The sequence below is a fragment of the Chrysochloris asiatica genome, unplaced genomic scaffold (assembly GCF_000296735.1).
Source record: "Chrysochloris asiatica unplaced genomic scaffold, ChrAsi1.0 scaffold00355, whole genome shotgun sequence".
Taxonomy (NCBI): Eukaryota; Metazoa; Chordata; class Mammalia; order Afrosoricida; family Chrysochloridae; genus Chrysochloris; species Chrysochloris asiatica.
Genome location: NW_006408873.1, coordinates 1064016 through 1074718, shown reverse-complemented (window position 1 = coordinate 1074718; position 10703 = coordinate 1064016).

The following is a 10703-nucleotide window of genomic DNA, read 5'->3' as shown; positions in this document are numbered from 1 at the left end:
TTCCTGAAAATATTTTGGTTAGAAATTTTTCAAAAAGAAAGAACAGATGTAGCCTGTGTCTTTATTACCTAGTGTCACTGCAACACAAAAGCCATAAGTGGGTGGCTTTAAAGAACAGAAATTATTTTCTCACAGCTCCAGAAGTTAATTTGAGTCCAAATCAGGGTCTTGTGTGTCAATTTTTTCTTGACTTTCCTTCTACCAATGATCTTGACTTCCTGATGTTCCTTGGCAACTATCTTCTCTGTGTATATATTTCCTTGTTCATCTTGGTCTTTTTATAAGTCAGAAGTGATTAGGTTTAGGATCCATAGTAGTCTGGTATGGAGTAATTAATACAACAAAGAAAAGCCTTTCCAAACAGGATTAGTTCCATGAGTACAAGGAGCAGGAATTCAACACATAATTTGGGGGTACATAATTTGATGCATAAAATTCATTGCCATTGAGTCCATTTTAACTCATAGTGGCCCCATAGGGCAGAGTAGGCCTGTTCCATCGGATTCCCAGGGCTGTGAAGTTTTAAGGAAGCAGACTGCTACATCTTTCTTTCTTGGAGGGGACTGTGGCTTCAAATGGACAAGCTTTGGGTTAGCAGACCATCACTTAATCACTGCATTACCATTGCTCCTTGTTCAATCTACAATAACCTTCCACTGAGAAATTTCCAGTTCATAAAAGTAATCAGGTTGTACATAAATACACATAGAAAAACTTTTAAAAAGTAATTCCTTTAGCTCTTACAAAGTTTGGATTTGAAATAAGGAAATTGTGGAATAAAATCCAAAGTGCTTTTCATTTCTCTTTTGTAGCATTTTCATGTCTACGATGGCATTAAAAATATTTATTCTAAACACTTTTAGGCATATGACAAAATTGAAAGACTTTTACAGTAATCATTTGTGAACTCATCATTTAGATGTTACTATTAACATTTACTATGCTTGTTTTTCCACCACTCATCTGTCAGTATGTCATACTGTGGAGGCTTGTGGATTTCTGTAATGCTGGGAACTATGCCACTGGTATTTTAAATACTAGCAGGGACACACATGGTGGGCAGGTTTCAGTAGACCTTACAGATGAAGACAGACTAGGAAGAAGGAGAGGCAGACCACTTCTTAAAGGGAAACCATTGAAAACCTTGTAAGTAATAGTAGAACATTGTCTGATAAAGTGCCAGGAGATGAGCCCATCATGTTTGAAGGCACTCAAACTATGACTGGGAAGAGCTACCTCCTCAAAGACGACATGGCTTTATGACATGACTGGAGTTAAGCTTTCGTAACCTTCATTTGCTGTTAGGACAAAACTCAAAATGCGAAGAAGCAGTGGCAAGCATCATTAAAAAATAGAACACTGAATTAATGAAATATAAATCTAGGAAAATTGGAAGTCTTCAAAAATGAAATGGAATACATAAAGATTAGGCATTAGTGAGCTGAAATTGACTGGTATTTTCAGTTGGACAATCATATGGGTTATTAAGCTGGGAACAACTGAAGAGGAATGGTGTCTCATTCATCATCAAAAAGAGCATTGCAAGATCTATCATGAAGTGCAATGCTGTCTGTGATGTCTATGATAGGATAACATCCATGCACCTACAAGGAAGACCATGCACCTACAAGGATATGACTATCATTCAAATCTACTTACCAACTACTAGCACCCAAGATATTAAAAATGAAGAATTCTAGCAACTTCTTCAGTTTGAAATTCATCAGACATGCTATCAAAATGCACTAATAAGTACTGGTGATTGGCATGCAAATGTTGGAGATAAAGAGTAAGGATCGTCAGTTGGAAAATATGGCCTTGGAGATAGAAGTGATGCTAGAGATCACATGATAGAATTTTGCACAATCAATGACTTATTCAATGCAAATATCTTTTTTAAACAACATAAAAAGTGACTATACCTCTGGAGTAGTGCTGTAGATAAGCACTGGACTGTTAATCATACAATTGACAGTTCACTCACCATCCACTCCATGATGTATGTATGCACATACTGATTACATCTGAGGTAAAACCTCAATATCACCATCCAAAACAAGGCCTGGGGCCAGCTGTGACAAAAATTGACCATATATGCAAGTTCAGGCTGAAGCTAAAGAAAATTAAAACATGTTCACGAGAGCCAAACTACAACCTTCAGCATATCTCACCTGAATTTAGAAAACACCTTGAGAACAGATTTGATGCATTAGGCATGAGTGACCAGTGCAGTTGTGTGATGGCATCAAGAACATCATACATGAAGAAAGTAAAAGGTCATTAAAAATACAGGAAATAAAGAAAGAAAAGACTAAATTGGATGTCAGAAGAGACTCTAAAACTTGCTCTTGAATGTAGAGAAACTAAAGCAAATAGAAGAAATGATGAAATAAAAGAGTTGAACTGAAAATTTCAAAGAGTATTTAAGAAGCCAAGCGTGGTAATGAAATGTTCAAATACCTGGAGTTACAAAACCAACAGGGAAGAACACTTTGAGCATTTCTCAAGCTGAAAGAGCTGGAGAAAAATTCAAGCCTCAACTTGCAATATTAAAGAATTCTATTGAAGGATGAGTCCTAATGTAGTGCTGTAGGGTAAGCACTCAACCTCAAGGTTGGTTTGAACCACAAGGTCATTGGTTCAAACTTACGTATATGGGGTTGCTTTGAGTTGGAACTGACTAGATAGCACTTAACAACAACAATTGAAGGATAAGCACTGGACTGTAAGGTCAATATGAACCAAAAGGTGGCAGTTCAAACTCACTAGCCACTCCTTGGAAACCCTACACAGGATTGCTCTGAGTTGAGACCGACTCAACGGCACTCAACAACAATAACAATTGGCAAAATAGTGAACAAATCAGGAAGCATCAAAAGAAGATGGAAGGAATATATAGAGTCACCATACCAAAAAGAATTGACTAGTGTGTAACCATTTCAAGAGGCAGCATACGATCAAGAACACATGGTATGGAGGGATGAAATCTGAGATTCATTAAAGGCATTGGTGAAAAACAAGGTTTCAGGAATTGATGAAATACCAATTGAAATGTTTCAACAAACTGATGAAGCACTGGAGGTATTAATTTGTCTGTGCCAAGAAGCTTCGAAGACAATCACATTACTAACTGATTGGAAAAGATCCATAATTTTTCCCATTCCAAAGAAAATTGACCCACATGAATGTGGAAATTATTGGACAATATCATTAATATCACACAGAAGTAAAATTTTTCTGAAGATTATTTTAAAATGATTGTAGCAGTACATCAACAGGGAGCTGTCAGAAATTCATTCTAGATTCAAAAGAGGATATTCAATGTAAGTTCAGGCTAAAGCTGAAGAAAATTAAAACATGTCCAAGAGAGCCAAAATACAACCTTCAGTGTATCCCACCTGAGTTTAGAAAACACCTCGAGAACAGATTTGATGCGTTAAATATGAGTGACCCGTGGAGCTTTGTGATAGCATCAAGAACATTAGTCCAGTGCTTATCTACAGCACCACTCCAGGGGTATAGTCACCTTTTATGTTGATATGAAGGATATCATTGATGATGTCAGATGAATCTTAGCTGAAAGCAGCGAATACCAGAAAGATATTTATTTGTGCTTTATTGATTATACAAAGACATTCAATTATGTGTATCAACTATACATAACATTGCGAAGAATGGGAATTCTGGAACAATTAATGGTGCTCATAAGGCAACTGTACATAGATCAAGAGGCAGTCATTAGAATAGAACAAGCAGATACTGTTGTTGTTGTTGTTGTTGTTGTTAAGTACCATGGAGTGGGTTCCAACTCATAGCGACCCTGCACAGGGTTTCCAAGGCTGTAAATCTTTACAGGAGCAGAAAGGCTCATCTCTCTCCCATGGAACAGCTGGTAGTTTTGAACTGCCAACCTTGAGGTTAGTAGTCTGATTCGTAACCACTACACTACCAGAGCTCCTTAAGGGGACACTGAATGGCTTTAAAATCAGAAAGGTGTGCATCAGGATTATATCCTTTCACCATACTTATTTAATCTGTACGTTGAACACTAAACCTGAGAAGCTAGAGTCTATGAAGAAGAATGTGGCATCAGGATTGGAGGAAGAGTCATTAACAACCTGCAATATGTAGATGACATAACCTTGCTTGCTGGAAGCACAGAGGACTTGAAGTACTTACTGATGAAGATCACAGACTACATACAGCTTTCAGCAGAGATTGCACATCAAAGCAAAGGGGAACAAAAGTTCACAATTTGACCAATAAGCAAATCATGATAAACAGAGAAAATATTCAAGTTTTCAAGGATTTCATTTTACTTGGCTCCACAATCAATGCTCATTAAACAACAGTCAAGAAATCAAATCTGCCTATTTAATTAGGCAAATCTGCTACAAAAGATCTCTCTAAAGTGTTCAAGAGCAAAGCTGTCAGTTTGAAGACTAAGATGTACCTGACCCAAGTCATGATATTTTCAATGGCCACATATGCATATGAAACTTGGACAGTCAATAAGAAAGACTGCAGAAGAATTGATGCATTTTTTTTGAATTATGATGTTGGTGAAGAATATTGAAAATTCCAGTGACTACAAGAACAAACAAATCTGTCTTAGAAGAAGTACAGCCAGAATCCTCCTTAGAAGCGAGGATAGTAAGACTTCGACCTGTATACTTTGGACATGTTGTTACGAATGACTAGTCCCTAGAGAAGGAAATCATCCTTGGTTAAGCTGGAGGGTCAGTGAAAAACAGGAAGACTCTCAATGATATAGACTGGGACTGTGGCAATAACAATGGACTCAAATATAAAAATTGTGAGGATGACACAGGATTGGGCAGTGTTTCAATCCTTTGTGCATGTTGTTGTTGTTGTTAGGTGCCATCGAGTCAGCACCGGCTCATAGCAACCTTATGCACAGCAGAACAAAACAATGTCTGATCCTGGGCCAACCTCATTCCTGTTGCCACACTTGAGTCCATAGATGCTGCCACCTGGCCAATCCATCTCGTTGGGGGTCTTCCTCTTTTTCTCCGACCCTCCATCTTACCAAGCATGGTATCCTTCTCCAGAGACTGTTCCCTCCTGAATATATGTCCAAAGTATGAGAGACAAAGTTTGGCCATCTTGGCTCGAAGGAGCACTCTGGCTTCACTTCTTCCAAAACAGATCTATTGGTTCTTTTGGCAGCCCATGGCACTTTTAGTATTCTCCTCCAACACCATAATTCAAAGGCATCAATTCTTCTATGCTCTTCCTTATTCACTGTCCAGCTTTTGCATCCATATGAGGTGATTGAAAATACCATGGCTTGAGTCAGGCACACCTTAGTCCTCAAGCTGACATCTTTGCTCTTCAACACTTTAAAAAGTTCCTGTGCAGCAAATTTACCTAATGCAATACGTCGTCTGATCTCTTGACTGCTGCTTCCGTGAGTGTTGATAGTTGACCCAAGAAGAATGAAGTCCTTGACAACTTCAATCTTTTCTCCGTTGATAAGAATGTTGTTTATTGGTCCAGTGGTAAGGATTTTTGTTTTCTTGACATTGAGATGTAAGCCATATCAAAGCCTGTGCTCTTTGATCTTCATCAGTAAATGTTTTAAGTCCTCTTCACTTTCAGCAAGCAAGGTTGTATCATCTGCATATCACAGGTTGTGAATAAGTCTTCCTCCAATCCTGACGCCATGATTTTCTTCATAGAACCCAGCTTCTCGTATTATATGATCAGCATACAAGTTGAATAAGTATGGTGAAAGAACACAACCTTGTCGCACACCTTTCTTAATTTTAAAACATTCAGTGTTCCCATGTTCTGTTCGAACAACTGCTTCTTGGTCCAGGTACAGATTCCTCATGAGTACAATTAAGTGTTCTGGAATACTCATACTTCGCAATGTTGTCCATAGCTTGTCATTATCCACACAATCAAAAGCCTTTGCGTAGTAAATAGTGACCCTTTGTGCATAGGGTCACTATAAGTCAGAACCAACTTGAGGTACCAAACAACAACAACATTCTTCCTTTTTTCATGTATCTATCCATCTATCCACCCATCAATCAATGATGTTATTTTGGTGATCTTTTAAAGTCACCTCACACTTTGATTTGTTGTTGTTGTTAGGTACTGTCAAGCTGGTTCCAACTCATAGTGACCCTATGCACAGCAGAACAAAACACTGCATGGTCCTGGGCCATCCTTACAACTATTGTTACACTTGAACCCATTGCTGCTGCCACTGTGAGCTCACCCTGATTGTGAATACAAATTTTTGGAAATCTAAGATATTATCTTTCCAACAGTGAAAACATTAGAAGTATAGTTTATCACAGTCTTAAGAAGCTGTGTTTGACGGAGAAGCTGGCAAGGACATCTTAAATTAGCTTGGTGGTAGTGGTGTGCTGTAGAGTTTGTTCTGACTCATAGAGACCCTATATGGGTTTCTAAGGCTATAAATCTTTACATGAGCAGAAAGCCTCATCTTTCTCCCAAGGAACTGCTGGTAGTTTCAAACTGCTGACCATGAGCTTGGCAGCTCAACTCATAACCATTGTGCTACCAAAGCTCCTTCTTATCTTGGACCTATAATAACCTGAAAAGTTGGATTCTAGGAAGCAGAATGTGGCAATAGGACTGGAGGAAGACTCATTCACAACCAGTGATATGTACACGACATAACCTTGCTTGCTAGAAGTGAAGAGGATTTGAATTACCGATGAAGATCAAAGACTACATACAGACTTCAGTATAGATTGTGCATCAGTATAAAGAAAAACTACTGGTGAATGCTGTTTTAAAACAGTGGGTAAAGTCATGAATGAAATTACATGAAAACTTGAGCAGAATACCAGTTAAAGGTTTAAATCATAATTCTCTAACCTTATAATATGTTTAAGGAGCTCTGGTAGCATAGTGGTTATGAATCGGGCTGCTAACCTCAAGGTCGGCAGTCCGAAACTACCAGCTGTTCTGTGGGAGAAAGATAAGGCTTTCTGCTCCCATAAAGATTTGCAGCCTCGGAAACCCTGTGCAGGGTCACTATGAGTCAGAACTGACTCCACAGTACTTAACAACAACATGGTATGTTCAGTCATCCATGTGGGAAGCTCTTTTTATTCAATCAGTAGGTAAATGACTATGGTTATTTATTGCCACAGTGCATGATGTTACAAACTGAATTTCAGTCACAATACTAACACACTGAGTTGACTAATCTATCTGAACACATTGATCTATGAAATTTTAAACCACTGTTATAATATTCATATTTGTACAATCTAGTCACCTGAAAATTGTTCACTTAGAAGAAATACGCTACATTCTGAGACGTCATTTTTGGTTTTGCTTTGGGAAGAGACAAAGAAGTTTGGCCCAGCAGAAACACATTTTGCTTCACTCTTGCAAAAGTAAAAATTGATCATACTTGGACACAGAAAGTAGTTCTATCATCCCAAACAGAATAACCAGACCGTTAATTCAAGGAAATGTTTGAGTTATTTCTTTATTGCCTAAAATGCCAGGAGTACAGCAATGATAGTAAAAACCAAATCTTCATTCAAACCCAGAGCATGCAGATAGTAAAACTCAAATTTCATGGATTACAAAAAACTAAGTGATAAAGTATCTCTGAACTTTAAAGAACATGTGGGTGAGACACCAACAGTCACAGAGTTTGTCTGGTACCAGCCTCAGTGCAGGGGGAAGCACAGAGAAGCCATGGAGATTGGACAGAAATGAAAACAGGAGATTTTTTTAATTGCCTGTAGAAATTCACAAAAACTGTAACAGGCCAATTAGAGAACAGCAGCTGAAGCTGCCAAGATTTCCAATAGTGTGTAAAGCAAGACACACAGTAAAAGTCAAAGGAACTGGAGTCCTGGTGTGGCGCTATGGGTTAATGTGCTGGACTGCAAGGTCAGTTTGAACCTCGAGGTCAGCAATTCAAGCTCACCAGTTGCTGCTTGGAAACCCTAGACAGGGCTGCAATTGGTCGGAATCGACTTGTTGGCACTTAACAACAACAACAAAGTCTATGAATTTTTGAAAATGACTATCCAAACCTGGTGTCCAGTACATAGTCAGAAACGATGACAGTGGAATCAAATTTGAGGAGGACATGGGCACTAAAGACTGCAGAAAGAGAAGCATATGATCAAGAATCAGTGATGTGAAAGAAGAAGTCCAAGGTACATTGAAGGCATTAGCAAAGACCAAGGCACCAGGAATTGATGGAATACAAATTGAAATATTTCAACAAACTGATACAGCACTGGAAACATTCACTCATTTATGCGAAAATATTTGGAAGACAACTACCTAGCCAACTGACTAGAAGAGATTCATATTTGTGCACATTCCAAAGAGAGGTGACCCAACAGAATATAGAAATCATTGGACAATATCATTAACACCTCATGCAAGTAAAACTTTGCTAAAGATAATGCAAAGCCAGCTGCAACCATACATTGACAGAGAACTTACAGAGGTTCAAGCTGGATTCAGAAGAGGACATGGAACGAGGGATATCATTGCTGATGTCAGATGTATCTTAGCTGAAAGCAGAGAATATCAGAAAGATGTTTACAGGTGCTTTATTGACTATGCAAAGGCTTTTGATCATGTGGATTATGACAAGCTATGGACAACATTGCAGAGAATGAGTACTCCAGAACATTTAACTGAAGAACCTGTATAGAGACCAAGAGGAAATTGTTTGAACAGAACAAGAGAACACTGAATGGTTTAAAATCAGAAACGGTGTACACCAGGATTGTATTCTTTCACCATTTATTCAATCTGTATGCTAAGTAAATAATTGGAGAAGATAAACTATATAAAGGAAAATGTGGTATCAGAATTGGAGGAAGACTCTAAAAATCTGTGAAATGTAGATGATACAACCTTACTTGCTGAATGCAAAGAGGGCATAAAATACTTACTGATAAAGACCAAAGACCACAGCCTTTGGTATGAGTTGTACCTCAATGTAAAGAAAATAAAAATCCTCACCAGTGGACCAATAAACAACATCCATACAAATGGAGAAAAAATTGAAGTAAAAAATTTCATTTTTTTTCAGATCAACCATCAACACTCATGGAAGTAGCAGTCAAGAAATCAAATGACGTATTGCATTAGGCAATTCTGCTGCACAAGACCTCTTAAAAGTGTTGAAGAGCAATGATGTCAATTTCAGGACTAAAGTGCACCTGACCCAGGCCATGGTATTTTCAATGACCTCATATGCATGTGAAAGTTGGGCAATGAATAAAGAAGACCATAGAAGAACTGATGCATTTGAGTTACTGTGTTGGAGGAGACTATTAAAACTATTATGGACTGCCAAAAGAACAAATTTTTGTTGGAAAAAGTACAGCCAGACTGCTCCTTAGAAGCCAGGATGAACAGATTTAATCTCTCATATTTTGGATTTATTATCAATAGTCCCTGGAGAAGGACACCATGCTTGGTAAAGTGGAAGGTCAGCGAAAAAGAGGAAGGGTCCCGATGAGATGCACTGGCACAGTGGCAGCAGCAATGGGTTCAAGTGTAACAATGAATGTGAGATTGGTGCAGGACCCTACAATGTTTCATCCTATTATGCATAAGGTTACTGAGAATTGGTATCAACTCATGGCAACTAAGAACAACACAGCAACCAACTTCTTTGGTCTGAAATTGATCAAATATGCAATTAAGATGAAGTCATAATCTCTGGTGCTTGGAATGTGAAAGATGAAAACAAAGAGGAAGGATCAGTAGTTGGAAAATATGACCTTGGTGATAGATATGATGCTAGAGATCATAATAGAATTTACAGGACCAAGATTCATTCATTGCAAATACCATTTTTTTCAAAAGCATAAATGGCAAGTAACCACATGATCTCTCCAGATGGAATATACAAGAATCAAAATGACTGTGGGACGAGACAATAGAGAAATTCCATATCACAGCCAAAACAAGGCCAGGGCCGACTGTGGAACAGACTATTTCATATGTAGCTCAGACTGAAGTTGATGAAAATTAAAATAAGTCCACGAGAACCAAAATATGACCTTGAATACATTCCACCTAAATTTAGAGATTAACAGATTTGATGCACTAGGCCCTAAGGGCCAAAAACCAGAGAGTTGTGGAATGACATCAAGAACATCATATATGGAAAAAGCAAAATGTCATTAAAATACAAAACAAAAAGAAAGAAAAGACCAAAGTAGATGTCAGAAGAGACTGCAAAAATTGCTTTTGACAATAGCAATGGGCAAAATGTTGAATGCTGCAAGAAACATCAAAAGAAGATGGAAGCAATACATAAGTTACTGTTACAAAAAAAAAAAAAAATTGGTTGATGCTCAACCTTTTAAAGAGCTACCATGTGATCAAGAACCAATGGTATTGAAGGAAGAAGTGCAAGCTGAACTGAAAACATTAGCGAAAATTGTTGTTGTTGTTGTTATTGTTGTCAGGTGCCATCGAGTCGGAACTGACTCATAGTGACCCCATGCACAGCAGAACAAAACAATGTCCGATCCTGGGCCAACCTCACTACCGCCGCCACACTTGATGCCATCAGTGATGCCACCTGGCTGATCCATCTCGTTGGGGGTCTTCCTCTTTTTCTCTGACCCTCCACCTTACCCAGCATGACATCCTTCTCCAGCGACTGTTCTCTCTGGACAATGTGTCCAAAGTATGAGAGA